Raw genomic sequence first — 14,718 nt, forward strand, 5'->3', positions numbered from 1 at the left:
AGAAAAATGCAAACTCAACACCATAATGTCCATTAAGATGTCTAGTTTAAGCATGCAAAGTTTCAAAGGAATTGGATTAATATTCATCATTTCACAACAAATATGGCAAGCAAGGTCCAAAAAGCACATGCATACACAAACCCTAAGCCAAATTAAATTCTATCCGAGCACAATTTCTGGGAAAATATTCAAAACAAAGTAGACACAATGAGGAACAAGATGCAAAAAATCTCATGTCATTTGGATGATTATTTATGGAGTTATGATTTTTTAAAGTGAATGAAAAAAATAAAAACATGAATGAAGCATAGCATGAACATGTGGAATAAAATGCAAAGGTCATTTGGAAACATGCTGAGCCAGGGATCGAACCGAGTGAAAATTCAAATTGGGCGCGCTCATAGGTGAAACGCACCGTTTCACTAAAGCTTATGTGGCGCTGCAAAGCGCTCTCAACCAATCAACATGCCAAGCTAGCAACACGTGGTCCAATACATGGCTAAAAACATAAAAACGCATGCAACAGGCGCTGGGAAAGATCAAACACAATCTGGAAACTAAAACCCTAGCGCATACATGTTCTTCGTGTTCTTCATAGGCCAAGAACAAAAGTGCACAGAAATGAACAATAAGCATATCATCGTGTTCCTCTCACATCATACATCATCAATCCATGTCTATTTTAACCTAACTCAACCTAGATTCAAAGATTCGATGCCAAGAACATTCGCATGTCAAACTTAGATCTAGCATATCTTGTTCAATACTGCATGAAATTCAAAGATCTAAAGCTCAGTGTACTCAGTGTTGCACGATCTACAATAAGCACATAAACATTTCAAGAATTAAAGCATTCGAAATCTGACCTTCAAGAAGCTACAGAACTGGAATCGCTCGAATCAGGTCTTGTAATGCAGAAACAGATGCTCCTCAACTCTTGGATGAATGAATGGATGAAGAACAATAGCTCAATCGTGCTTGATTTGTCCAGAAACTTCAACTGCCATGGATGGGCATAAACTTTAACAGCTTCGAATCTTGATGAATTCTCCTGGATCTTGCTTCCAAAATGCTCTTCAATGCTCCTATGTGATGAATCAACCAAGAACCAGGCAATGCTTTTGCAGAATTTTGATGAAAAGTTTGAGAGAAAATTGGAGAAAAATTTCTAGATCTGAGATTTGTGAATTGTTCCTTATGATTTTCTGTTAGGATTAGCTATATATATGATCTATTAATGAAGCTCTTAATCCCAATTAGGCTAATGCAAGTGGAATTAAGGAAAACCAAGTGTAATGCCAAATTTACAAATGCACCCTTTATGCATGCATGCCAATGCTACAGTGCACGTTTTCTGTTGGAAATCCACATGAAATGATGTTGTGAACCAAATGCAAGTGATACCATGTGTGGACAATGCATAATTTTTGAATTTAAAAGTTCCCTCCAAAATTCAAATGAAAAGTCAAATATTTTTGTGATCAAAATGCATGGTATGTGCTGCATGAATTGGATAGTACATGTCAAGAGAGAAATGTTGCAAAAAGAACCACTTTAATTGGCCTTATGGTTCAAAAGTTATGCACTTGTGAAGTTCAAATTTGCTTGACCATGATTGATCCATATCTTTCCAACCATGCATGAGAAATTCATGATCTTGGACTTTTTGGAAATGTGAGAGAAAGATCTACAACTTTCATGTTCAACAAAATTTCATTTTAAGCTTTCTTGATAATGTAATCTTGAGGAGAAAACCTTTCCATTTTTGGCAAATCCAAATTACAGGTCACTTTCTATTTTTGGAAAGTTTTCATCTGACTTTATTTTCTTCAATGTTGATGTTTGAAATGTCAAATGAGACTTGTTTGAACATGAATTAAGTATTTCTAGGCTCTTCCCACCTCCAAATCCAATAGTTGACTGGCTAGGGTTTCAGTTGACTGAAGAATGCCTTGATGAGATTCAAGCTTCTACCACTTGGGATTTTGATTCAAAATGATGTCATAGCTCATATGAACTCTTATGAATGATTATGGTGCCCAAATTCTCAAGAATGGCCACCATCTATTGGCTCAATGAAATGCATTGACTGCCTTTGACTATCTTTGACTGTTGATTGCTTCATCTGCAAGACAAAGGTTAGATGACATATTTTTGTACTTTTGGTTAGTGAACAAATGAAAAGCAATGATATAAATATGCCAAACATGCTTGGTGATCAAGAAACCACTCTCAAAAGATAGCCCACCCACAGGGAAGGAGGCCAGGTGCACAATGATCCTTGAGGCAATGATATGATATGATATGATGTCATGAGGGATCTTAGGGACAAAATTGGGATCTTATAAATATCTTTATGTTTAATGTGATCTCATGATTAAGTCACACTTGATACATTAAACGGACTATCTATTCCAGGGACTTTATTAAACAAACATAATAAAGAAAAAGCCTTTTTATTATTAATAAACAATTCAATACAAGTACCAAAAGTATTGGCCTCTAGGGCTTACACCAACAGGAGTCTAACATCTCTTAGTTTTGTGAAGGAATATGGAGTCGGAGGCTATATATAGGATTTAAGTTCTTCATTCTAAGATGCACACTAGTCAAAAGCATTTTAAGCTTGTATTTGACTTTCTTTGTTCTCTTATAATCTTGTATTAGAGTATTGTGAGATGTACTTAAATATTTGTTTTGGATGGCGTGGGTGTACTGGGGGCATGGGTTAGTTAACGGTATATTATACGCTATAACAATTTTCACATAGTGTTATTCTCTAGTTGTCTATTGACAATGGTCATGGTTTTTTCTCCGATTTTGGAGTTTTGACGTTATGCTCTTATGTTGTGAATGTGTTTCTCTTTTTTCTCCTTGCTTTGTTTTTTCCTAACATATGGTATCAAATATTTTGGTTTGATTCGGGGATAAGTATTCTTAGTATGCTATGTGGTTGCAGTTTTGTATGATCTTCCACATCAGAAAAGAAGGATAGTATTGTGTAAGAGTTGTTGAGTTGCAGTCACAAATTTTGTTGTATAGTTTGGGCTAGAGAAAAATGGTGGAAGAATTGTAAGATAATTTTAAATTGAAATACTATTGAAATGGTGATTCTTTTGGGAGGTTTTTATTGGTGATATATGGTTCATACTCTAAATCTATTTTGGGTGAATAATCATTTAAATAACATTGAGTGATTTATACTTGTTTGGGTGAATTGTATTGTTTGACTACTAGATTTTTAATGCATGCATATATATTGGAGTTAGGTGAAACTCCGGTCTATTCGGTGGCCTTAAATCTATTTGGTAGGATTGTTGGTCTAGTTGAGAGACCAGAGGCAGGTCTTAGATCTATTTGGTGGGGATCGTCGATTCAAGTGAGGGGCCGGAGACCGTGGAAAAAATCAATAACATACCTCCGATATCCATAAAAACTTAATACCACATGCACATAGTTGGTGCATAATAGCATTGTATATGTTGAGAATGATATATGTGTTTGTACATGTGTATGTGTTTGTGTATTGGTATTATTGTTATATTTGTTTATCTTCTTGTTGTTAAATTTCATCGTTATTACTTGTAAGTGTATTCTCACCCATTCTTTATCTTGTTGGATTGACTTTGTGCAATGTTGTACAGGTAATCAACAGGAGTGATAAACTGTGATGATCATGAGATAGTTGCGACACCCTCTTAGCATTTACTATTTTTTTATTTAGTCAAATAATGCTCTGATCTATAACATAGGGTATTCCGACGCTTGTATTTTCATATATTGAGTTGTAACTCTCTTTTATGGAGTTTTCAGAGATGTTTTATTCAGACTTATGATATGTTTTCTTTTATCTTCCACTGTGAATTTTTTATTTGCATGTTATGTATGATAGTTTTAATGAAGTAACATCATATGCATGGATATTTCATTAAAAATTAAGTTTGGAGTTTAGGGTGTTAAGCGTTCGGGTCGCATAGGTCGACGATATTCGAGTTGCATCGATTGACGATGTCGGGTCGTGCCGATCTGCTGCTACCAGGACGCACCAAAAAAGCAGCGACCAACAATCGGCGGTTTCCATGATTAGTCATTTTGCGATTTCTTGATTTTCGATCTTCGCGATTAGGAGTCGCGTCACGTTTCTGCTGCGGTTGGCTTATTCTTGCAATGTTTCTTGATTTCGGGCATTTTCGAATATTTTTTAGTTTTTGGGCATTTCGGTGTTTTCTGAGTTTCAGGCATTTTCTGGATTTTTTCGAGTTCGAGATCCCTTTAGTGGTATTTTTGAGCATCTTGTGTTATTAGAGTCTTTTTGGTGACCTTAGAGTCACTTTTGAGTAAATTGAGGAAACTGTCTCTTATTATCCTAATATAGTTATCACTCGTGGATTTTAAACCTTTTTTAGACCTTCTGATAATTTTGAGTTTCTGAGAATTTTGGGAATTATGAGTTTTGAGACTTTTTTAGTTCATATAGTATTTTGATGAGTTGAAGTTTAGGGTAATAACATAAGTTTACCTTTTTGAGGAGAAATAATTGAAATTGTTTTAGGCAAAATACTCTTTTTAGTCCTTTAACTTTACCCCGGGATCCATTTTGGTCCCTTAATTTTAAAAAGTTTCAAGTTGATCCTTTAATTATTCAAATAGTGACACATTATTCCTTTCCATCCATTTGGCTAAAATAGACATTTGTTTTGTTATGCGTGACAGCTGACGTGGATTTCATATTTCACCTTCTTTGTTCCATCGTCTTCCTCCCTCTCTTGCTAGGTTTTTTTGCCCAATTCGATTTAGGGTTCATCAATTTGAAGAGGTCTACACTGAAATTGGTTGTGGAAAATGAAAGTATCATCATCAATGAATTATGGGCGTTTTTCAAACGAATCTAATTTGAAGAGTTCTGGTAGTTTGGATTCGAATTTGCGATGGAAACCCATATGTCGTTGTGGAGACATGGATGTTCTTCGCAAGGCCTCAACTGTTACAAACTTGAGGACGAATTTGAATTTAGGGATGTCATCATTATAAGGTAAGAACGAATTTGAATATTTTCTTATTCGCTGGTTATTCTGATATAGACCATTTGTCAAATACACAGGGTACAACACAAGCTGGTTGTGGATATTTTAATTAATTTTATAAGGATGTGGTATATGAGAAAGATCAGTTTATGAAGAAGTAAAATAGTAGGTTGGAGAAACTAAAAAACGAACTTGATGCAATAAAAATAGAGGTAGAGTATATCATGGATACAAATGAGGGTCTGAAGCTATAGTTGAGTGAATTACATATTCAAATGAAGAAGATGATAAAATGGGAAAAAATTGGAAGACCATGTTTTGTATTGTTTTAGGTGTTGTGGTATTTAGAATGTTGTAATAAGTGTATGAGATTGAATTAGTTTGAATATGTTTGTATCAGTTTGAATGGCATAAATTTTTTATTTTGTTTGTATCTGTTTGTAAGAACATATCTCTTAATGTTAGCAAATGACATCAGTTAATTTGTGCATCAATTAATGTATTTCAGTTTATTATGTATCAGTTTATTATGTATCAATTCACTATGTATTAGTCCATTATGTATCAGATGGTTTATACCATAATAGATAAAAGAAGCCACTAATATTATGCATTACAAGGCGCAACTGTGTATACTAAAACAGATAAAATTAGGCACTTAAATATTATGCATTACAAATATTATGCATCACACATTACAAATATGGTGTAAACCACTAATATTCAGCATTACTACCATGGTACAAAACACACTGCATAGGTTCAAAAGGAACTGCATAAGTTTAAAACACATTACATTTCCAAGACACAATTCAAATTTAAACTAACAATTCTAAACTGAGTTCAACAGATAAACACATTACATTTCCAAAACATATGACAAACAACAACTCTAAGTTAAACTAATTTTTCCAGTTTTATATGGATCTCTTAGTTGGTGTTGTCCTCCTTGTTGTTCGGCCAACTGCAGTCTTGGTTGCACTCAATCTAGTTGTAGGTCCTGGTGGTACAAATGGTGTTGTTGGCCTTCTGATTGGTAGCTTCTTTTCCCTTCCATGAGTTGAGTGATGGGATGTTTCAGTAGATGTTTGAGATACCTTCTTAACTGGTTGCTTGTTTTCCCTTCCATGAGTTGACTGTTGGGATACTTGAGTAAATTGTTTGGATGCTTGTTGGGATATTTTTTTGATGATTGTTGGAATGCATTAGTAAGTGCTTGTTGGGATCTTTAGTAGGTGCTTGTTTACTAACTGGTGTCACCTACAAGTGAGTTTGTTGTGACCTGGTTTCTTACATCTACTACACTTGACAATGAAGCCAGTTCTTCTCATTTTGCAATCCGATCCATCAATCTCACCTTGCTATAGATTCCTCCTCTTTTTTGGCCTTTCAGGCATTTTCCTATGCTTAGGTGGTTGCACATCGGGATATTATGTTTTAACCCACAAATTTGAGCCATTAACAGGAAAAAACACATATTTGTATACTTCCATATATATTGATTTCCTATAATACACAAGGATGTAGTCATCCACCTTGTAGTTTCTACTCTTCGTAGTTGAAAGTGCATGAACACAAGGTAGGCCTGTTAGTTCTCATCTTTTGCATGAACATAAGTGTTCCTTTAAATTTACTGTAAACTTATCAGTTGGGTTTTCCAATTGCCTCACTTCAAAGATGTGTTCACCGGACATCCTAAAATAGAAAAATTAAGGTTAAGTTATAAATCTAGTATGAAACTTGTATAAAACTCATATTAAACTTATGTATATTTGTAGCGGTAAATTCATGACCATCAAGCTATGAATAAACTTGACGTCAATAAAATCAGAGTCGCCACCGCACTTTTATTGTTTCTAAAGGAAAAGAGCAAAAGTAACAACAAACCCCAAAGATAAAAAGTTTTCAAATCAAAACTAATAAAATGCCAGAGATTTCAGGTAAGGGGGTTGGTTACACAGATGGAATGTATTAGCACCCAAAGTGTCTTAGGTACTCCTATGGAGCCCTTTTTTGTGTGCAAGTATTTTGGTCAAAATGATGTTTGATGAAAATAGAGAGTGAGGGGATGAGGAAAGAATTCATTAATTATATTTTTGTGTTTGACAAGACCTTCAGTCTTATGCCTACGTACCAACATAAAAATGAGGGATCAAAACCTCGTAGTTCGTGGTAAAAATTTCAAAGATGTCAGTGAATTGGTTTTAACAAAAGTTTAAAAGAAAAGGCACAAAAATGCCAAAGACTTAAATGAGGTTATTAGCTCTTTTTTTATTTTGAAATTAAAGTCAATATGGTTAAGTTTATCTACAAGTTTGATTTAAGAAAATGTTTGAAAATTCAATGGCATAAGGCCAAAGTTTCTACTCATTAAAACGAGTCTAAGTTGAAAATCACAAGCAAAGAAGGTTTTGAAAAGAGTGAGAGATTTGAAATTAAAGAAGTGGGAGGATATGAAGAGACTATCCTAGACAAAACTTAAAAGTTAAGAGTTGAAAAGATCTGACCAATGGGATGCAATTCACAAGATAAGAATGTCAGATAAAAACTCATTTCCTTTGGACTTTTGAGCAAACAATAAGCATAAGCAAACATCCAAGAAATTATATGAAGACCAAGGCATCGAATAAAGATAGCCATAACATCCAAGCAAGCACTCCAATAGCTAGAAGTTTCCAATGTCTATCAATGCATCAGATGAAATATTCCTTGGCAAACTCTCAAAAATAATCATCAGACATCAACAATAATAACAGTATAACAATCAAGTACAAAGACAATTTGACAGATGAACAAAAAAACACACTCAAGGTTTGCATCATATGAAAGGCACAATCAATGATAGCTCAGTCTCAAATAATGGCATTGACCAAGTACTCAAAGCATATGGAGGTTGTGTATTCTAAGTCCAAAAGCTTAGATCAAGTCTAATAGTCCACCAAGATATTTTTTAAGGGTTTTGTTGTTATTAGGTATTTTAAGGTCCTAAGACCATAAACAGAACAAAATCACAAGCACACAATATATACAATCACAAGATATGGCTCAAGTGAGCAAAGTGAAGAGGACTGAAACATAAACAAGTTACATGAAAATGTAAATGGCAATGAATGATAAAGGTACTGGAATTTAAATTGCATTAAGTAAATGAATTGAAAGTAAAACAATATTAATAAGAAGTTAATCAAATGTTAGTGAAAAGTTCAATTTGTTTAAGTCATTCTTTGGAGAACACTCAACCATTCATTCACAAGTATGAATACATGAACCAAGACATCATCCATGATAAGGGCTCCAACTTGGATAACTCAACAAGTATGCCACTAGCTCTCATGAATGGAAAAAAGGTCAAGTCTTCACACAATACCATGAAGAATTAGAGACTTACAATCCCACTTACAAGAATGATATGCCTTTTTGGTACAGATTTAGCTTTATGTTAAGCAATCGTAATTGGACTTATATAGAAGTCACAACTATCTGAGGAGGGGCAATAAAAATATTGGTGTTAATGCATGTTAAAGACTTGGTACAAAGAACCAAACTCCTAAAACATACCACACACTAAAAATAAAGTGGGAGGGACCTATCTTAGTCAAGCTCATGTTGATTCATCTGACACAAGGTCATTGATGAATCAACTAGCATTAAACATGAAGGTAATTCATTGGTCAATGATGGATTGGGGAAGAATAGAGATGAAGATGAAGAGGGAAGGGGACATGAGAACCCAAATTGATCACAGGATGAAATTCATCTGATCAATACTATCCATTCATTTTGGGGGATGAAATGTACATTTTATCAACCCCTAAATCCAATAGTATTGATCAAATGGAAGTTCAAATCAACCATGATCAAGGCCAAACATAAAGTCAAACATCAGAAAGTCAAACAAATGGCTCCATAATATTTTCAAACAATTAAACAATTAAAAATCAAATTAAAAACGAATTAAAATGCATTTTTAAATGGACAAAACCTCAAATCCCTTCAAATTGCCAAATAAATGGCCAAGGGATTTATCCTAGGTCAAACAAGGTCAAAGAACCGTAGACAACAAAATTCATAATATTTGGAAAGTCAGAAGTATTTGAAAGTATTTTAAAACAAGTCCAAAATCAATTAATTCACAAAAATTCTCAAAGTTAATCTAAAAAATGATCTTAATTCAAAATATGGAAGATGAAATTATTTAATTTTTTTTGGTGAAAGTCCCATATTTTTTTGATTAAAAATGAATTTATTATAAATTAATCAAAATAAGTGGATTAAACATAAAATCAGAAATTAAAATAAAATAAGAAAAAACAAGGCCCATCAAATCTCCCTCATTAATTGAGGTGGCAGATCTGATGGTCACGCATGTGCAGCCTACCAAAGACCTTAGTCAACACGTTGGAACATGAGTAATCAGAAGCAACAGATGTGATTAAAACGTGGAAAGATGATCTGATGGATATGACATTTCCACCACACCACCAGAGCTAGGGCTCCGGTCATCTTCTCCGATGGACCTCACCGGACTGGTCCATCATTAACTTTCATGAAAATGAAAAGTGTATACAATATTTTAAAGAGAAAATCACCAGGAATTCAAATCTGACCTAAAAACTCTTCAATTCTAAGTATATTGAAAGATATATGGAATTGAAAAAATTGAGGAGTATGAACTGAGTTGTTTAGATTTGACCTCAAAGTAACTCAACCTTGATGCCTACATTGGTAGGACTTCAGCCAACCAAAAATCAAGTGAAATGATTGAGAATTAAGGGAGAATTGAAGAAAATTTTCACAAAATTCACCTTTTGTTTGCAGTGAGGAAGCTCGATTTTGATCTCAATTTGCTCGGGCTTGCTTCTACCAACTTGCAGGAAGTGATGTTGATGATTAAAAGGCTTGGATTCTTGGAGTTTCAATTCTAAAATAGAATGAGAATTGAAACTATATTTTAAGAAGAAATCCTCAAGATTATCCTTTAATGGAGGTTAGGGAAGAAGCGGGTCAAAGCTTGAGCAAGAGGGATCCATTTCTGAGCTTAAGGCACTTGTATTTATAGCATGAGGATTGCTCTTCACACACTTCCATCAAAAATCCAAAAATAGCAATACTCTCATGCGTGCTTGCATGGGCGTGTACAAAGCCCATAAAATGATGTCAAAAGGTCCAAACTCATGTGCAAACCAACCCGAAACAATAGCATGAAGTCATGCATTAGTGAAATCGAAATTGATCATGGAACTTACCAAATGGGGCCTTGCATTACACCCACGAGAAAGTCACTCAAAAATGCCCCAAATTCCATGATCTTAGACTCTTTGGAAAACTAACATGAAGGGGAACAACTTTTCTGTTGGAACCTTTTCCATTTGGAGCTTGGATCGTGATAAATTTTGAGGTGGAAGCTGGAGAAATCAAACATAGTTGAAAATTTTCTAAGTATAAAGTCAAATGACCACTTCTTCCATCTTGAATAACTTTTGCTATGAGCTTCAAATGAAAATTATTCCTTCTTAAAAGCTGTAGCTATTTAATTCCTATTCAATTTGGTCACAAATTTTACACCATTTGAATCTTTCATGACGGAGTTATGGATTTTAGAAGTTGAGGAAAATTGCTTGTTCAATGATGATGGTCCAAAATGACCTATAATGTTTCCTCTTGGCACATGCCCTTGCAAGTATAATGTGACATTTATCAAAGAATAAAAGTTGTATAATACATATTGAAATTGATCATAAAAATTTGATGGCTTTCATATCATAAAAATTGAGCAAGTTATGATTATTGGAAGTTGACCTTCCATCTAGGGCACAAACAAAATGACCTATAATCTTTCACCATAAAAAATGACTTTCCAAGCAAAATTAGCTCTTGACGCCAACATGAAAGTTGTTTGTAATGTAATAAAGAGTAACTCTTCTCTTGGAATCATTTTCATATGAAAAAAATTGTAGGAGATAAGGTCTAGGGAACCCCAGACTTGACCAGTTGACTTTTCTGGTCAACCTCCTTGAACCAACTTGCAAACTTGAAGTTATTTTGATCTTTGGAGCTCATGAAGGATCATATATGCTTATGATGATGTATAATGGAGTATACTTTGATATATTTGACCAATTGATGAAGAAACTTATTGAGGAAGTCACACAAGATACCCAGATGAATTAGGGCTTCCAAGGCAAACAAGCTTCACATTCTTGATGAATTCTTGATCAAAATTATAAATGAAGAACATGTGGATCCATATATTATGCTTAGAACCGTTGTGAACCTTTATTTAATTGATCTCTTGCCTTGAGGGTCTCAAACCCTAGATATGAGCTTGGTGGGGGCACAGATGGACACGCACACAGACCTACAAAAGAAACAAAGCTACACATAGACATATTTTTGGTATTTTGGTTAGTAAGCAAAAGAAAATAAAGTATGATACAATAAAAAGTGTTTGGTGATCTCTCCCAATGCAAACCCAAATGAATGAGGGGTGAGGAGGATGCCAAGGTGTGATCCCAAATCCAATGCAAATGATGAGATAGCATGAGGGATCTTAGGGTCAAAATTGGGGTCTTACAATATTAGCTTACAAGCCACAAGTTTGTGTATGTACTTGTTTTTTCAATTTTCCTTTTAATGTTTGGTAACACTTCAACATCTGCCATGTTTTTAAACCTCATCTTATTTGTGGCCCATCTTTCCATCACATAGGTCCTTATTTTTTCCACCATGGTTATCAATGGCTTGGTCCTAGACTCCAAAATGACACTATCTTTCCATCACGTAGGTCCTTATTTCAGCCGTTCAACTTGTTGAATTCTATCTGCTAGTTGGGCCATGTCCCTCAAGTATTGGGTATCAAACTTCTTGCTAATGGAATAATCTAGACCCCATGCGACTAGTTCGACTAACTCGTGTTTAATAACTCGAGTGAAACACCTTGACTTCAGTATCCTAAACCTATCGAGATAGTTATCTATTAATTCAACCAACTTTTGCCTTACACTGGCTAGTTCTTTGAGGATGATCTTCGACTGATCCATGTAAAAATGCTCAATGAACACCATTTCCAAATTAATCCAATTATGTATGGACTGTGGGGGAAGGGTGGTGAACCATGTGAAGGCTTTCTTGGTCAAAGAGTTAGGGAAATATTTCATTTTCAAAGTTTCATTATTTGTTGTGTCTCATGCCTCTGAATGAAATCGATTGCTCGACAATGGATTCATTAGTGTACCCTACAAACTTAGTGAACTTGGGGATTTTCCAACCCCTTGGCAGTTCAGTTTGCAACAAATATTCAGATAGTGCAGAAATAAAGTTTGGCCTATGCAAGCCAATATTAAGGCCATTATGGGCTAGGATTCGTTCGATCATATTAGTTATATTGTTCTGCCCCCAAAATTGTTTTGTTGTACATTTCTAACTACTTGGTCAACATCCTGGTTTCTATGCACCAACACTAACTCAAAGTCATTTTGACCTACGTTGCCTTTGACTACCCTTAGCATGGGGTTCTCCTGTTGAGGCACAATTTGTTGTTGCCCTTGATTATTATGGATCTCTGCATTTTTTTGGCACTTCTAAATTTTGGACAAGCCTAGCATTTTGAATTTGAGGGATATGTTGAACGGGGAGCACCAAATAAATCTGCAATTCAATCCATTTGGTGAGCTAATTGCTAGTAACTATGGTTAGTGTTAGGAATAAGAGGATTAAACACAATCCCTATTTGATGTGTAAGCATGTTAACTATTTTGTCATTACTTTCATCAATTTGTTCCCTCGTAGACTGGAGGGAAATAGTAGTTAAGAAAGGCATAACCTAGGGGGCGGATTGTAACTCTCCTTGTGGTTGCGCGATTCGACCAGAGATGCTAATAGGGGATCCTGATTCTAAGTATGCATTAATAGGGGATGCAATAGCCATTGCATTATCTTCATAAGTAGATCCACTAGATTTTATGTGTTTCATCATCATTGTTGGCATGCCATAAGGATAATCCCTACTTATAAGGGGTAGTGTAAAGCTTAGGGGAAAAGACGGCCTAAGGCCTCCCATTATTGCTTGCGTGACCCTGTGAGTAGTTGGGATACTTGTTACTTGTGGTGTTAATACCACCACTTATGGTGGTATTTGACTTGTAATTGTAGGGGTTTCTCCAACGGTTGTTGAAGTTCCTATATTGCCAACTGTCAAATCAATTGGTTGTTCTTATATGTTAGAAGTACTACTCTTGAGAGGGAAGGATTCCTTAACATTAGACAAGTCATTTTTAGAAGAGTTTTACCACTCTTCAGACGCATAAACACTTGACAACTGAACACATATCATATATGAAGAACAAAAATAAACAATAAAAGACACAAACTCCTTGCTACATAAGTTAAGATTTCTTGCACAAAAGGGTCTCATTAGACATGTCAATTTGTTTATTGATATTTTTAGTAAACAATCACGAGTTTGGTTCACTTAAGAGATTAAACTAAAAAAGATCTCAAAGACAATTTATGTAGAAAAGTGCAATGAAAAGTGTTTGTGATTGGATTTTAAATGTTTGAACGTTGAGAAACTGGATATAAGATAATAAACAAAAGGTGTGACAAAAGTCATTAAAGGTAAATGCTTCAATTAAAAGGACAAAGAATTTTAAAAGAGGACGCTGAGTCATACATTTCTCATAAAATATTTCTCTTTGTGACTTGGATACTTTAGTTCTATAGAGAATATGAAATTTGTGATCCTGATCCCAACAATGAGATCAACTGAATATACTACAATAGTAATCATCGATAATGACTATTCCCATAGCATTTGATAGGTATCCCATTACGTGTGTTTCAACACTCTAACTTGCTTCCACGCGTCTTTGATGTTTAAACTGCTGCAAACCAACCATTATGGTGTTAAATGCTTCTGAACTCCCTAAATGCCTTTCGTCGAGAGTTCCTGGTTAACTCCTATATTACTGATGAAACACATTTCGTTCGGCTGACTCATAAACTGCACAATACTCTAAGTCCCAACGTTTGATGAACGTGTTAAACTCGACACTTTATCGAATGATTGATTTATGTAACCCTTTTTGAAATTTTGGACATGTTTTGAAAAGGGAGTGATCCTAATCTTGTGGATATGTTCTTGAGACTCCTCCAAATCAAGTCTAGTAAGTTGGTCAAACCATCTTGATCGATATGGCTACCCTGTCGAAGACTCAGTATCTTCATACTTAGTCGTTTTCAACGTGGTTTATCATCATTCTCCGGTGATTCCTTTAGCTAGAAATTTCAGACTAACACATGACTATATGATAAAATTCTATTACATGATGGTTTAAAATCATTTTATACCAACAATATACTACTTTTAAACCTATTAATAAATTATATGACTTTCAATTTAATAATTTCATTATATATTTGTAATGAAAATAAATAGTTAAACATTAATACATAATATTTTTCTTCTCTATTTTTTAATACTTTTAATATGTGTAAATGGCTTAATTAGCTTATCGGACGAAAGTAGTATTTATATCTACCTTCAAAGGGTCAAAATAAAAATATCTGAACCTAACTTTGAAGCAATCATTTCTTGGAGCAAAGTCGTCTTAACGTACAAAGTCCTCTAACTGCATTTATTCAAAAGCTGGAAAAGTCCAAACAAATAAAAACAGCCAAATATAAAACTCATATT

Source organism: Lathyrus oleraceus, chromosome 5, assembly GCF_024323335.1.
Source record: "Lathyrus oleraceus cultivar Zhongwan6 chromosome 5, CAAS_Psat_ZW6_1.0, whole genome shotgun sequence".
NCBI classification, from domain to species: domain Eukaryota; kingdom Viridiplantae; phylum Streptophyta; class Magnoliopsida; order Fabales; family Fabaceae; genus Lathyrus; species Lathyrus oleraceus.